Here is a 17322-nt window from a genome sequence, read left to right as displayed (position 1 = left end):
TCACTCAGTATGCTGGGGCTTGATCACCAGTTATCCTTTGAATTCATAGTGATCAGCTAGATGCATTCAGCATAATGAAATCCACAAACAGCAACATCTGGAGGACTTCACCATGGATTCTTCAACTTGGATTCTATTTGAACACTTTTAGGGAGTTTATGTCTTCATAGTTTATGCCTCACTTGATATTAATGATCAGAGGGCTTGCAAAGAAGGTTTTTTATCTATTATATCTTTAAATGAATCATATAACTTTAACATATGCATGGGAGAAATTTTGTTGGAGAGCAGTTACATAAAGCAAAAATACATACTTTTACTTTACCAAAAAGATACTTTTTATAATCCAAAAGCAAGAAGTAAAATAGGATCTTGTATTCTTTTTATCTTTTGGTCAATTGTGTTATGATAAAAATGTGATTATTTTTCTGATATAATACTTGCAAAATTGTTCTTGGTTTCTTTTAATAATTACATCAAGGATATCCCTTATTCAAGTGTAAATTATTTTCACAAAATTTCATATAAATGGGAAAGTAAGCATATGGGTTTGTAGTTATTGATATTCTACTGGTTATTTTTTGGGGGGGTAATAATAGAGGCTGAGATTTTTTTCCCATGTCTTTGATATCATATCCTCCTTCAGATACCTTGAAAACCAGTCCTTCAAGATGCTCAGAATTGTGCTGTCTCCAGTGTGGACTATCCCTTTGTAGTCCAGCTGCTTTTCCCACTTTTGATTTCTTCAGCGTCACTTCCAGAAGTGTGAAATTAGAGTTCTAAGAATTTGTTATGGAATTTTTTTTGCAGTTTTTTCATCTTTTGTCTTTTTGTTGTCTTCCTTCTGCTTCCTCTTCTCTTCTTTCTCTATATGATTTCACTTGATCTCATCAGCTCCCATGAATTCAGTGATCATCTCTATGCCAATAATTCTAAGAACCGATTTGTCCAACCCTAACTTCACTTCTAACCTCTAGATTCATATCTCTAAAGTCATTGGACATCTAATATTAGATGTCCCATAAACATTCTAAGCTCATAATATCAAAAAACTAAACTCATTATCCCCTCCCCTAATCCTTTCTCTTTTTCTAACTTCTGTATTACTGCTTTTTTTTTCTTTTGGTGAGGCACTTGGGGTTAAGTGATTTGCCCAGAGTCACACAGCTAGAGTGTTATGTGTCTGAGGCTGGATTTGAACTCAGATCCTCCTGACTCCAGGGTCAGTGCTCTATCCACTATGCCACCTAGCTGCCCCTTCTGTATTACTGTTGAGGGAACTACCAAACTCCTACTCACTCAGTCTTGAAAACTAGCCCATCATTATTTTACCCCTTACTCCCCATATCCAATCTCTTGCCAAGGCCAGTTGATTCTATCTTCATAATATCTCATCTCTTGAATATGCCCCCTTTTCTCCTCTGATACTAGAGAACTTCAGCATTTTTGCCTGGACTATTGCAATAATTTTCTGGTAGTTTTCCCTGACTCATTCTTTCTCTAATCCATTCCATCCTTCACTCGGCTGTCAAATTGATCTTTCTAAGGGACAAGTCTGACCCTATCACCACAGTAGTAGATAAGTCCAGTGGCTTATGGAGAGCATGGAGTAGTCTAACTACCCTAACTTGACTAGGATCAAATATAAAATCATCTGTTTGACATTCAAAGCTCTTTATACCCCCACCCTGTTTCCAATTTCTCATACCTTACACTTCTCCCCTACCCTGACCCATCACATACTCTTTGATTCAGTGACACTGATCTCCATGCTGTGTCCAGCACTAAGCATTTTCACTGGCTATTCCTCCATATCTGAAATTCTCTTCCTCCTTATCTCTACCTCCTGGCCTCCCTAGCTTTTATCAAATCCCAGGTAAAACTCTACCTTCTACAGGAATCCTCTCTGGATCCCCCTTAATTCTAATGCTCTTCTTCTCTTGATTATTTCTAATTTTTCCTGCATCTAGTTTGATTGTATAGAGTTATCTGCACATTGTCTTCCCCTTCTGACTGAGGTCCTTGGGAGCAGGGGCTCCGTTTTATCCTTCTTTGTATCTCTAGCATTTAGCATAGTGCCTGGGACATAGTAGATACTTGTTTAATTGATGGATTACTTTTATCCTTGAATACTATAGGAATGACTTTGCTAATGAGTCTTTCACAAAATGTTCTTTAAACTTGTTTGTTCCTGTACTGTTTCTCATTGCTTTATGAAGCACTGTTGTTCCTAATCTTTCACCAGATTTTTCAAACAAGGGCCAATGTGGCCCTCCAGATTCTCAAGTACAGCCCTTTGACTCAATCCAAACTTCACAGAACAAATCCCCTTAATAAAAAGATTTGTTCTGTAAAACTTGGACTCAGTCAAAAGGCTGCACCCAAGGACCTAGAAGGTCACATTGGGCCTTGAGGCTGCAGGTTCCCCACCCCTGTAAACCATTGTTGCTCTTGACTGCCCTATCTTTCCACTTGGCAAGTAGGTTAAGTAGTGGCTGAATAAGGCAGCTTTTAGCCTATTTCAGTCCCTTGCTATGGCAACTGATTCAAAGCTTTATTAGTCAAAAGTAGTGATAGAAACAAATAACTGTGTATGCTGATCATTTTTGTGCTTGCCTCAAAAGAAACATTTATTGTTTTTATTCTTAAGTGAATCATGGTATGACTTCGAATAGAACCCAATGAGGTAGCTGCTCTCCCATGTATAAAACCTCTAGGTAGCAAGCACGCTGTTGTGAGAAGAATGCTAGACTTTTAGTCCGGAAGAACTGGATTCACATTTTTAACCTCTGTGTACCTTAGGCAGCAGCAAGGGCTTATCTATCCAGTCACAGAGGTATTGAGATCTACAGTCGTTGGGAAACTTATCCCACTAGGTCATTCACAGATCTTTTATTTATTAATATATTTTTAAAGCCCTGCTTACCCTGTTCTCCAAAAGCAGCAGGTAAATTGCATTTGTTTTTTTAGAAAGCATTGGTTTGGAAAGCACTTTTCAGAAACCTATATCATCTCTCAACCAACAGAACCATTTACAATCTTAATTAGACAGATAAGATTTTATTTTTATGTCTATTAACTTCCAAAGAATTAAGTTCCAGTCTGTCATCCATTCCATTAGATTGTGGTTATTATTGAACATCTAGCTTTTAGCCAGTCTTATCATCTCTTCAGAAATCATGGAAAGTCACCTTCCAATATGAAACCTTTTATACATGGTCCAAGACTGTAATTCAGTCAAACTCTCAGCTTTTTCAGGTGATATGGTGAATAGAACACTGGGCGTGGAGTGGGGAAGATCTTAGTTCAAATGTGGTCTCAGATACTTAACTAGCTATGTGAACCTGGGCAAGTAACTTAATCTCTGTCTTCCTCAGTATCCACATCTATAAAATAGGAATAATAATAACACCTACTTTTCAGGGTTGTAGTGATAAAAATAAGATAATATTTGTAAGGTGCTTTGCAAACCTTAAAGCACTGTATAAATGCCAGCTATTATTATTATTCTCTTATTCAGAATAATGGCTAATCATAAGCAAAACTGTAAAATAGATAATACTTGTGTTTGATGCTTTTACATTTTCTATTTCTTTGACCCTCTTCATCATCTTGAGATTTCTTCTCCACAATAAACCTTCTTGGATACTGCCTGGCCTCTTCTATGCCTAGTTTTCTCCCAGCCCTCCTATATGTAGATTACTATGGTAGACACTTGGGAAGATACAAAGTGTGGACAAGATCTGGTTCTGCTAATGTTGGGCAATAATTCATGTTCCTAAATTATCTCTCCCTTCTCAATGTCTTTGCTATTCTATCTTTTTCTCCCACTGCTCAAATGAAATTTTCATTCCATTGAAGTTATACTCCTAATTAACTATCAAAGAAGTTCCCAAATAAATTAAATCTACTAACTTATCAGTAAGAATCGCAAGATGAGCCCAAGGGGATGGAGTGCTGTGTCCTTTCCCTCTCCAATAATGTCCTTCACCTTATTCTTAACCCATGAATGGGGTGACTGAATTTAGTCCTAGGAGCACTAGGCCTCTAAAGAGAAGGATTAAGTTCTCCTTCTTGTACTTATTGGCATTTTACACCTCTGTCCTGGACATCTGAGGAAATTTACTTAAAACTTAGGTTTGGTTCATGTCTAGGGTCTCCCCAAAGAGAGTAGTAGAAAAGCACTCAATGTATAATATGATTTAGGTATAGGACAGCTATTTTATTTCCACCACACAAAATAAATGCTGACTGTAAATAACTCGCAAGCACACATTGGCAGAGACTTAAAACAGAATAAACTAACATAACTACTATGAGTAGTTGTAACTACTATAATACTACTTGTAACATAACTAGTGTTATGAATTAGGGCAGCTAGGTGGCTCAGTGGATAGACTACTGGTTTTGAAGTCAGTAAAACTTGAGTTCAAATTTGGCCTCAGACAGCTGCATAACTCTGGGTAAGTCACTTAACCTATGTTTGCCTTAATCCACAGGAGAAGGAAATGGGAAACCACTCCAGTATCTTTGCCCAGAAAACTCCATGGACAGTATAGGTATGCTATGGTTTATGGGGTCACAAAGAGTCAGACACAACTGAATGACTGAACAATAAAGTGTTATGCACTACCAGAAGGTTGAGACCTTAACATCAGAACCTGAAGGAGTTTGTAGGAATGCTGAATAAATATTTTACATTTGGCCTCTGCTCTGTACTGTCTCCCTCAAAATCCCTATTTTCTATCAAACGAGGCCATGGTTTGGGCTTATCCTCCTGTTGGCTGAAGCTTTACCCTTTAAGAAGTACCACAGTGGATGTAGAGGACTCAGAATCTCCTGACCTCTTGAATCTGTTAGGCTTCCTTCAACTACACAGTCCTCTGGAGTGTTCTCTTCCCATTTGCTGGGGACCCTTCTTGCCTGCTGGGGACAGAGAAACACCATTTATTCCTGCTCCCTACACTTATATACTGGTCTTACCTGCATGTAAAGTTAAGAGAGATATACTATTATATCATTTTTCCCTCACTGGGAAATTGCCTAAACTGCCTGACATCCTGAGAGGACACTACTTGGAGGCTGAACCGCTAGTGATATTAATTAATCCTCCTGAATTCATTCAACAATGATTAATGAATTCCTCATCTCAGAGTCCTGAATCCTTGGTTGTCATTATACAAAACCCATTCTCTATCCTCCACCACTCATTTTCTTATTCTTGTCCCCCTAATCCGTCCCTACCCCTACAATGTCACATCATGAAGCTACCCACACCCTCCGTTGTGCTCTCTGGAATACGTGATCTGTAGATAACACAATTGCTTTCACCTTAAATATTTGCCTTTCCTACTTCTTTTATCTTCTGGTTTTCATTGAGATCTGGCCCCCTCCTGTTGACATATTCTTCCAGGCTGCCCTTTCCACCACTGGTTACTCACTCTCATTCATTTTCCCCATTTTCTAGTCAAGTTAGGGTAATTAGAATGATCTTGCTCTCCATAGCCACTTCCAGGCTCTCTCTCTACCTCCATCACTCAGTAACCCATCTTCCTTTGAAATTCTCTCAGTCTATGCCTACCATAGAATCAAAATTCTGGTAGCTGTTGTGTATTGACCTCTGATTCATTCCTCTGCTTTCCTTAATGAGTTCATTGCCATAGTCTTCCTCTCCTCCCTAACTCCTGCCCTCAAACTAAAGGACTTCAACATATATATCGATAGTCCCTCATACACCTTTACCTCCTAGTTCCTCAACTTGCTCAATTCCCACGACCTGCTTCTCTACCCCCCTCAGGCACATACAGAGATGGTCATACTCCTGATCTTGCTATCACCCACAAATGCTCCACTTTTATGTTTATGAATCTTTAAATTCTCTTACCTGAGTAAAATCAGTTGTCATTCCACCTCTCTCTCTCCACCCTTCAACCCTAAACCCTTCTCTTAATGTTCACCATGATCTCTAATCTCTCTACTCCTTGGTTCTTTCCCAGGCCATCATGACAGAACTGGCTGTAATCTCCTCCTTTCCCACCTTGACCCCAGAGAGAATCCCCTTAACTGTGTGCTGTCCTCTTCTCTAAAATTCCTTGCTTTCTAATTCAACTGCTAATCTTGCCCTGCCAAGCCTCTTTCCTGAATTACTCTCATTATCCACTGCTTTTGTATTTACTCATGTAGTGCTAAACAAAACTGGAGAAAATCATGAAACCCTGCTGACTGGATCCAAGACAAATTTATGTTACATAACCTGAAATGGGACTTCACTGCTGCAAGGCAATCCTTTTATGCCTCCCTAATTGACTCACTGTTTCATTCCTCCTCAGACCTTCCATAGTTCCCATCTTCTAACCCTCTCAGCTGAGAACCTTGTCCCATATTTCACTGAAAAAAAATTGAGGTCATTTGCCAAGAGCTTCCTGTTTTCTCCTCCTCCTCAACTCAAATCTTCCAGATGCCTTTTGCCACAATCTCTGCTTTCATCCCTAACTCACATCATGAAGTGTCCCTTATTGTAAAGGCAAATCCCTCTACATGTACAAGTGATACCATTCCATTTTCTTCAGCAGCGTTATCCCTGTTTTATCTCCACTCTCACTTATTTTCAGTCTCTTCTTATCTACTGGCTATTGTTTGTGCTACCTACAAACATGTCCATGTGTTCTCCATTCTCAAAAACAGCTCACTCGATCCATTCATTCCTATAAACTAGCATCCCATACCTTTCCCTACTCAATATACTCTAATAGTTTGTAACTCCAAGATCAAATATAAAATCATCTGTTTGGTATTCTGAGCCCCTTGTAACCTACCCCCATCCTTCCAATCTTTTTATACGTTAACCTGCCTCCCTCACAACACACTCTTTGATCCAGTTATACCGGCCTCCTTGCTGTTCTTCATACAAGACACTCTCCCTCCCAACTCTGGACGTTTTCTTTGCCTGGAATGTTCTCCCTTTGCCTCCAGGCTTCCCTGGAATCCTTCAAATCTCTGCTAAAATTTTACTTTCTAAAAGAAGCCTTTCCTGATCCCCTTTAATTCTAGTGCCTTTCTTCTGTTGATTAACTCCCATTTATCCTGAATATATCTTGTTTGTATACTGACTCCTTCATTGGATTTTGAACTTCTTGATGTCAACGACTGTGTTTTGCCTTTTTTTTTAGCATCCCCAGAGCCTAGTACAGTGTCTAACATATATTAGATGCTTGATAAATGTTTATTCATCGACTGACAACCCCTAAACACATGCACCTCAGGATTGGTGTTTGGTCATTTATGTTCATAAAAGAAATACACAGCAAAAGTTAGCGAGAGCTCTGGTATCCAGTTTCAATCTCTTCTAAACTAATACATTGTACTAGCTGCCATGTGCTTATATTGGCTGACATTTTTGGAGATAGGATACCAGCCCATCGCAGACCTCTTCACAGAGAAACTCAAAGATACTTTGAAAAGAAGTAAAAGAAGGAAAAGAAGAGGCAGAGGAATGGCTGACCCCTTTATGAAGATCCACCGAGTCATTAGCTTTTCCTATTCGTGGGCTGACAAGCTGCTTCATCATCTCAAACACAAGTGCTTAAGTACATTGTCTGGTACATAGTAGGTGGTTAATAAATGCTTGTGTGTCCCTGGAAGTTTTTAGGGGAACTGGTATATAATCTATGGGATGACCTTCTATTATGTTAAAATGTCAATGGTTGAGAAGAGATAAAAGTATTATCTGTCTTTGAAATGATTGTATTTTTAAAGATGACACTTATTTTAAGTCCCAAGGTTTGATTCCTTTGAGATAGGATTTAGGACCCTGGAGCAGTAAGTTGAGGGAGATGTTCTTGTCGATGGGTTTCTGTCATGTCCTTCAAGTCACATAAATACAACACAACTCCATGGAGATGCAAACTGTGTAATGCTTCTGTCGGTGCTAAAGTCCCATCTCCTCAGCAACCATAGCTTTTGAAAACCCAGAAAAGAAAGTTCTCAATAACATAGTCTTTGGTGTTTTCGAATGGTTCAAAAAGAGAAAAAGAAATGATTTTTTTCAGCGGAAATGACATTAAAGAAGATATATCATCATCTGCTTTGGTATTGCATCCCAATGATTATGAGGTTTTTCTGACTGGTGGCTGAAACTTCCTCTATGTGTTGTCTCCCCCATCAGGATGTGATCTCCTTGAAAACAGGGTCTCTCCTTTTCTCTTTGTATCTTCTGTGTTTAGCGCAATGCTTTGAACATAGTAAGTACTTAACAAATGCTTTTTGTTTTGTCATTCATTCATCATGTGAAGAGAGTTCTGTTCTTTGTGCTTGGGGGCAATACAAAGATTAGACAAAATCATTCTTGCTGTCAAAGAACTTATAATCTTGTAGGGGAGTTTAGTTCACCCACTCATATATTCTCATCTATTCATGTGGCCTTTTGGATCCTTTTCAAGACATCTTTAAATCATTTTTACTCTTCTTTGAACTCTCTTCAAGTTTTTCATATCCTTCTTTAGTTTTAGATACTAGATATCATAACTTTTTATGAGCCTAAATACTCCTGATCCAAAGATCATTCCATGCATGGTTCCCCCATTCTCTATTTTTGTTATATATCCCAATATTGTTTATTTAGCCTGATAGCATTTTTCCTTTGGTGTACTTATCCAATCATTCCTTTTTATCTATCTGTCTATCTATCTATCTATCTATCTATCTATCTATCTATCTATCTATCTATCTATCTATCTATCTATCTATCTGTCTGTCTATCTATCCAATTAGTGTTTATTTAGTAGTTTACTTAATACTAGATCTCCCTTTGTCTCCAGGCTGGAACAGTAGAAGCCAATTACCAGTCCACTTTTACTACTGATTGACATGGAAGCCTCATCTGTTTCTGACCTAGGCCAATTCTTCCTTCCTTAGGCAACCTGGTAGCTTCCTGATCCTGAGGGCTAACCATATTGATGTTGGAGTTAGTTTGGACACTGAGTGGCTTAGCCCACTATTGCTTAGAATTCCCAAGCTGAAGAGATCCTCTAGCTTTAGCCTTCATGGTAACTGGGATTACAGGCATATATCATCATGCTTGGCATTTAATCATTCTTACAAGGATTTAGTTTGCTCTTCATTTTAAAATATTTTCTCCCTGTGTATTCTTTGAAGATTCAAGTTTGTTAGCTCTTGTTCACTTCTCTAAGGTCATTTTAAATTCTGACATCTAAAATTCAGAAATGAATGTGTTCTCTCATCTTTCTCTTGTATCTTGATGTTAGCATCAGTTTTTAAGAGCATGTTTTTGACTTAATGATTTCAGTTATTTTTTAAAATATACATAAATATGCTAGCATTGGCACTGATTGTGATCTGCAAATTACAATTTTCAGAACATACTTCAAACAATCAGTGGTGCATGTGATTAACTGAGCAGGTTAGATTGAAACTGTGTTACTTTTGGACAGAGGCCATTGAAAGATTCACAAAGTAAAGATCCAGAATGATGTGATCTTTAGGATAAAGAATTTATAGAATTTGTTTACAAACTCATGATGTTTTTACTTGATTTTTTTTGTTTGCTTCAAAGGGCTTACAATGTAATGATGACATTCCCAAGTATTTAGTACTATATAGTGGATAGGAGGTAAAGATATCTGACTGACAAAATTACAGCTATCTATTTCTGAATTATTGATTTATCCATTTTTCTTTTTAAAAATATGAACTCTTATTTCACTGGATCCTTTCTAGTTTTCTTTCTGTGCTTCCAAAATGGAAGCTTGTGGCATTGTAACAACTCTAGCCAATTCTTTTTAGCATATCAAAATTAGAACAATTAAGGCAGAATATGGAGTAGAAACATGAGGAAATTAAGAGGAAAACCTCTTTTTTTTCTGAGGATTTCAGGGGGAAGAAATCCTCAGAAAAAAAGAGGAACCTAGAAATTACATGTTTTTATGCTTCTAAGACAAAAAGTGATGGAAGATCTGCAAGAAGTGCCAAAACCCATACATTATCTATGTAATAGCAGTGAATGTGGATGCTGCTTTATAGGGTGCTGGTGTCCAGGGTAGTAGTCACCACCCTTTCCTTCCTATCCCCTTTGTCTCTAACAGCCTCACCCTGTTACAACAATTGGCTTTTCCCCCCCCAAAGCTTAGGAACAATATAATGGACCTTCAGGTCCATGTGATTCCTTCTTCTGACACACACACACACACACACACACACACACACACAGGTATACATATGTTTCCACCATATATACATATACACACATATAATTTGTTATATATTTATTTTTCACATTCATTAAAAAATTGATTTTCAAATTCTCTTCCTCCTTCACCCATCAAGAAAGTAAGAAATATGATACATGAAATTGTACATGTGAGATAATGCAAAACATATTTCCACATTAGCCATGTCGCAACTCCTCCCTCCCCCCCTAAAAAAAAACCAAGAAAAAATAAAGTGAAAAAAATTATGCTTTAATCTGTACTCAGAGTTCATCAGTTCTCTCTCTGGAGACAGACAACATTTTTCAGCATAAGTCCTAAGGAATCGTCTTGGATCACTGTGTTGATTAAAGAGCTCTAAGTCATTCACAGTTGATCATGATTACAATATTGTTGTTACTATGTACAATGTTCTCTTGATTCTGCTCACTTCTCTTTGCATCAGTTCATATAAGGCTTACCGGGTTTTTCTGAAAGTGTCATTTCTTATAGCACAATAGTATTTCATCACAATCATATACCACAGCTTGTTCAGTCATTCCTCAATTGATGGACATTCCCTTAATTTCCAATTTTTTTTTGCTGCCACAAAAAGAACTGCTTACAAATATTTTTGTATATATGATTTCTTTTTCTTTTTTACCTGATCTCTTTGGGATATAGACCTAGTAATGGTATTGCTGGGTCAAAGGATATGCACAAGTCTCATAGTCCTTTAGGCATAGTTCCAAATTATTCTCTAGAATGGTTGGATCAGTTCACAACTCCACCAATGGTGCATTAGTGTCCCAATTTTTCCATATCTACTCCAACATTTATCATTTTCCTTGTCTGTCATGTTAGCCCATCTAATAAGTGTGAAGTGGTACCTCAGATTTGTTTAATTTGCATTTCTCTAGTCAACAGTGATTTGGAACATTTTATAGGACCATAGGTAGCTTTGATTTCTTCTGAAAACTGCCTGCTCATGTCCTTTGACTATTAATTGGGGAATGATTCATTTTTATACTCAGTTCCTTATATATTTGAGAAATGAGGCCTTTATCAGAGAAATTTACTTTAAATTTCCCCCTCCCCCACAGTTTCTTGCTTTCTTTCTAATCTTATTTGTATTGGTTTTACTTATGCAAAACCTTTTTACTTTAATATAATCAAAATTATTCATTTTACTTCCCACGATCCTTTCTATCTCTTGTTTGTTCATAAATTCTTCCCTTAACCATAGATCTGACAGGTAAAACTTTCCATGCTCCCCAAATTTGCTTATGATATCACCCTTTATGTCTAAATCTCATGCCTATTTTGACCTTCTTTTGGAATATGGTGTGAGATGTTCTATACCAATTTTCTGCCAAACTACTTTACAGTTTTCCAAAGAAATTTTTATTAATAGTGAGTTCTTATCTCAAAAGCTTTCAACTATATGGTCATTTACTACTCTGCTTTTTGTAACTAATTATTCCACTGATCCACCCCTCTATTTCTTAGGTAGTACCAGTTTGTTTTCATGATGTTCACTTTGTAATATAGTTTGAAATCTGGTACTGCTGGGCTGCTTTCCTTCACATTTTTTAAAATTTATTCCCTTGATATTCTTGACTTTCCAGATGAATTTTGTTGTTTTATCTAGCTCTATAAAATAGTTTGATTTGTATGGTACTGAATAAGTAATTTAGGAAGAATTTCATTTTTATTATATTGTCTTGGCTGACTGATGAACAGTCAATATTTTTCCAATTGTTTATCTGTATTTATTTGTGTGAAAAATGCTTTGTAATTGTGTTTGTATAGTTTCTGGGTTTGTCTTGGCAGGTTGACTCCCAAATATTTTATGTTGTCAGCAGTTATTTTAAATGAAACTTCTCTTTCTTTCTATCTCTTCCTGATGAATTCTGTTGGCAATATATAAAAATGCTGATGATTTGTTTTATTTCCTACAACTTTGAGACACTTGTTAATTGTTTCAACTAGTTTTCTAGTTGATTCTCTAAGTATACCATTTGATTATCAGCAAAGAGTTATAGTTTTGTTTCCTCATTGCCTATTCTAATTCCTTCAATTGCTTTACTTACCTTATTTCTATAGCTAGCATTTCTAGTATAACACTGCATAATCATTATGATAATGGAAATCCTTGTTTCATCCCAGATCTTGGAAAGACTTCTAGCTTATCCCTATTACAGATAATGCTTGCTGATGGTTTTGGATAAATAATATTTATCATTTTATAGTAAGCTCCATTTATTCTTATGCTTTCTAGTGCTTTTTAATAGGAAAGAGTGTCATATTTTGTCAATAGATTTTTCTACATCTATTGATAAAATCATATTTTTTTTTTTTTTGTTATTGATATGGTCAATTACATTTACAGTTTTCCAAATACTGAACCAACTTTGCACTCCTGGTATAAATACTACCTGGTCATAGTGTATGATTTTTGTGATATATTGCTATAATCTCCTTGCTAGTATTTTATTTAAAATTTTTGCATCAATATTCATTAGGGAAATTGGCTTATAGTTTTCTTTCTCTGTTTTTGCTCTTCCTTGTTTAGGTATCAGAACTATATTTATGTCATAAAAGGAATTTGATTGGACTCCTTCTTTGCCTATTTTTCCAAATAGTTTATATAGTAATTTAGAGTTACATTAAATAAAATGCGGTATGATCACAATTGCTCAGAGCCCAGGTTAGTAAAACTCTTAACATTTAGGCAGAGATTTGACTCTCTGCCTTAAGTTAAATTCATCTAACTAGCTCTGACTTCTTTATGGTTGAAGAAAAATTTGTGTCTCCAGAAGTGTTTAGGTAAGAAAAAACAGAACAGAGAATGTTATAGTGTCTATTATCACTAAGAGAAGTAATACACCTTTCTTTGGAAAAAGGGTAGATCTTTGCTTCTAACTTCCCTCATTCCTTGAAGAAGTGGGTAAAACTGGTGGCTTCAATAAGATTTTTTTGTTTTCAGTCCAACTTCTTTTCCCCCTTCTCCTGCTGCCCCTGTGCTATTTGTTCTTTCTAGCTCAGCTCATTAACTTCTTCCTGGGGCCACCAAGGCTTACCTCATTGCAGCTGCCCATTGCTTAGCTATTGAAATACATACCACTCCCTTTCAGTCTACCAGACACTTGAATTCCTGCTGATTTTTTGTCCAAAATCAACAAGGCATGACCAATCTCCTCAATCAACTCCAAAACATTTCCTGTGTGACTTCATTTCACTTTATCCAATGGCTTTCTAGGTTTTTTTGTACTTAATTTAAAGCCTTTCATTCATTGATTGATTCAATGGAGATAGTTAGGTGTTGTTCACATCTCTGATTGATTGAATGACTGTTCTTACCTTACAAAAGTATGAAGGCTAGCCTCTTGCCACTTACATCAAGTGGAATGGAGTGTCATCTACATCTCTGCCTCCTGCATCTAATTTCTTAGTCTTCTTTTTCAAATTTCCCACCAAAACAACAAAAACAAAAAACCAAAATAAAATTTTTGCCATGGTTTCAAAATGTTAGAAATTGTACACTTCTAACCTAGGTATGAGCCATCAGTATCTTTTATCTACTCAGAATCACTGAATTTTAGAGTTTTTGAGGATCTCAACATCCATCTATTTCAACCCCCAAACCAAACAATCCCCACTTCAGCATATCTGAAAGGTATATATAGTCTCTGCTTGAAGCCCTCCTAAGAGAGCAAACCCACAACTTTTTAGGGAGTCATTCAACTTTTGGATAACTCTAATTAGGAAGTTTTTTTTAAATGACATCAAGCCTAAATTTACTTCTTTGTCTCTTCCATCTGTTGCTTGCTCCTTGTTCTACCTTATGGGACCAAACAGAAAGTCTTCCTTCACATGACAGCCTTTCAAATACTAGAATACATCCATAATATTTTCCCTGAGTCTTCCCTTCTCCAGATTAAATACATTTATTTCCTTCAATTTATCCTTATATGCCCTATACCTAAACTTTAATGTCCTTTACCATTCTAGTTGACTTTCTCTGGATACTCCAGTTTATCAATGTCCTTCTTAAGCTATGGTGCCCAGAACTGAACTCAATATTCCAGATGAGGTTTGATGAGGGTAGAGTACAGTGAGACTATCATCTCACTATTCTTAGAAACTATGCCCCTCTTAATGCAGCTCACTTGGTTGCTGCATTATCCTGCTCTTTCATATTGAACTTATAGTCTCCCAGATCTTTTTTTTTAGAACAGCTTCTATCTAACCCTATTTCCCTCATCTTAAACTTTTGAAGTTGATTTTTTTGGTACCCAAGTGTAAGACTTTACAATTTAGGTTTACCCTTGTGATTGCTGCGTATATGCATGTTTTTATTTATTTATTTAAACAATAAATTTATTTATTTTTAATTTTCAACATTCACTTTTTAAAAATTTTGAGCTCCAAATTTTCTCCCCATCTCTCCCCTCTCCCTACCCCAAGACAACATGTAAATTGACATGGGCTCAACATATACATTCATATTAAACCTATTTTCATATTAGTCATGTTATAAAGGAGAATTAGAACAAATGAGAGAAACCATGAGAAAGAAGAAAAAAAAAGAGAGTAAATAGTATGCTTCGATCTGCATTCAGAATCCATAGTTCTTTTTCTGGATGTTGACAGCATTTTCCATCATGAGTCTTTTGGAGTTGTCTCAGATCCTTGCATTGCTAAGAAGAGACAATGGGAGACTGTCACCTTTCCCTTCACATTTAGTCCTTTTAATGATATCTATTATTGAATATCTCTGCCCTTTAGTGAGGAGGCAACAGTTTTCTTTATCTTTTTATTCTTTTTGATATATTTAAAGCATGATTTCTATTTTCTTTTTTGCCTTTTGCAAGTTTTATTGCATTGTCTCCTTTACTTGTCATAATCATAAGCATCCCCATCATCAGAAAAACAGAATTTATGTAGATAAGGTTGATGGGGAGACTTTCTAATGTTCTTTCTTTTTTTAAATCTACTTAATTTTATTTATTTTTTTAAAATTCAATTTGATTTTCAATTCCAAATTGTCTTCTTCCCCTTTTATCTTCCCTACTCATTAAAAATAAAGCCCACTATAAATATATAAATACATGTAAAACATATTTCCAGGTTAACTATGTTCCAAAAAAATCAAGAGAAAAGAAAGAAATAGAAGAAAATATGTTTCAATTTGTACTTTGAGTGCATGAATACAGTTTCTGGAGGTAGATAGCATGTTTCCTCATGAGTCTTTTGGAATTGTAGTTAGTCACATAAGAGTTACCAAGACTTTCAAAGTTGATTATCTTTACAGTATTGTGATTACTGTATAAACTGTTCTCTTGGTTCTGCTCACTTCACTTTGCATCAGTTCATACAAATCTTCCCAGATTTTTCTGAAGCCCTCTCCTTTGCCATTTTTTACAGCACTACAATATTCTATCACATTCATATACCATGACTTGTTCACCCACTTCCCAATTTATGAGCATCCTCTCAGTTTCCAATTCTTTACTACCACAAAAGAGCTGTTACACATTTTTTTTTATATTGGCCTTTTTCCTTTTTCTTTGACCTCTTTGGGGTATAAACCTAATAGTGGTATTCCTGTATCAAAGGATATTTAGGACTCCACATGTTTAATAGCTTTTTTGTGCATAGTTCCAAATTGCTTTCCAGAATTGTTGGACTAGTTCACAGCTCTACTTATAGTTCCCTAATGTATCTATTTTCCCACATCACCTTCACTGTCATTTCTTTTTTTGCCATCTTGGCCAATCTTATAGGTATGAGGTGGTACCCCAGAGTTGTTTTAATGTGCATCTCTCTGTGATTTTTTCTGATGTTCTTTAACTGTTCTATCTGTTTTACATAAATTAGTTGTGACCTCTTTGAGATATTTCCAATTGTGTCAGTCATTATATCATCTAAGCTCTTTGTATGTGTTTATATTTTTGTTGTTTTTTTTTTTTGTTTTTTAGTGGCTTTTGAAGAGCTTACCTCTTTATAGATTTTGCTGGCAAAATCTTATAACCCACAATCTGACTTCCCTATCAATGACAATTGAAAGAGGGTGCATTTCCTAGCCTTGTTCCTGTGGTGATCACCCCCTCCATCTTTGAACCTCATCCTATTGTCTTATAGACATGTGGCGTTTACCTCTTTGGTCCCCCACCTCCACAGTTCCTGTGGTGCCATTCCCTTCCTGCTATGGAGTAAAATGGATGGAACAGTGGGCATGGAATCAGGAAGCCCTGAGTTGAAGCAGTGGGACCCTAAACAAGTAATTTAACCTCTATCTGCTTTAGTTTTCTCAACTGTAAAATGGGAATAATAATAGTACTTACCTTCCAGGATTATTGAGTGGATCAAATGAGATAATATTTGTATAGTGCTTAGCACAGTGCCTGACACATAGTTGACAATAAATATTTATTTCTTTCCTTTCTCTCTTGGAGCTACTGCTCCCATCCCATTTCCCCTGGGGGTGAGGGCCATTACTTTCTATTGGACAACAATTGTATTTAAGGTGGGACTGTCCTCTGTACCACTGCCACCCACTATGCCCCCTCAATTGAATTTCTTATTGATGCAATTTCAGTTAGTAATTCTTCTGATCTAGTGATAAGAATATTACCAATGGATACAAGTATCTTTGCTAAATTACCTATAGAGTGAAAGTTCCCCAAATTCTACTGTTATTTCCACTGCTTGGCTCATACAAAACTTTCTTTGAGATCCTCTCTCAGTGTAGAATTATATTACTTAAATTCTGCCATAGCCAATATACAGAGAGGAGCTGAAAGTCCTAGTCATCAGACCTTAAGCCTTGACTCCTATTTCCCTTCACGCAGACATACAATCACAGAATTTAGAACTGAAAGAAACCTTAGAGAATATCTCTAACCTCTTAACTTTACAGATTACATTAATATTCCTAAAGCTCTACCTGTGCAATTCATGTAGCCTCCTGCCCTAGTAGTCATTAGTATAAAGCATCTAGTACATGATTTGAGTTTACCAAAGATTGCTGCTTGATGCATGTCAAATGATAAATATTAGAATAACAAAAAATACCAGCAGATATTCCTGAGTCTTCTCTAGTATCATCTGTTGT

At 36.4% G+C, this 17322-nt stretch overlaps 1 protein-coding gene across 1 annotated transcript in view; it reads left to right on the top strand.

Moving 5' to 3' along the window:
* The window catches only part of SHC3 (SHC adaptor protein 3), a 173849-nt gene that overhangs the window by 102258 nt on the left and 54269 nt on the right, over positions 1-17322 (top strand). The window lies entirely within an intron of this gene.

This window comes from Vombatus ursinus, unplaced genomic scaffold (genome assembly GCF_900497805.2).
Source record: "Vombatus ursinus unplaced genomic scaffold, bare-nosed wombat genome assembly UNPS02014807.1, whole genome shotgun sequence".
In the NCBI taxonomy this organism is placed as follows: Eukaryota; Metazoa; Chordata; class Mammalia; order Diprotodontia; family Vombatidae; genus Vombatus; species Vombatus ursinus.
The sequence above is the reverse complement of the archived record's forward strand: the minus strand, read 5'-3'. Positions and strand labels throughout refer to the sequence as shown.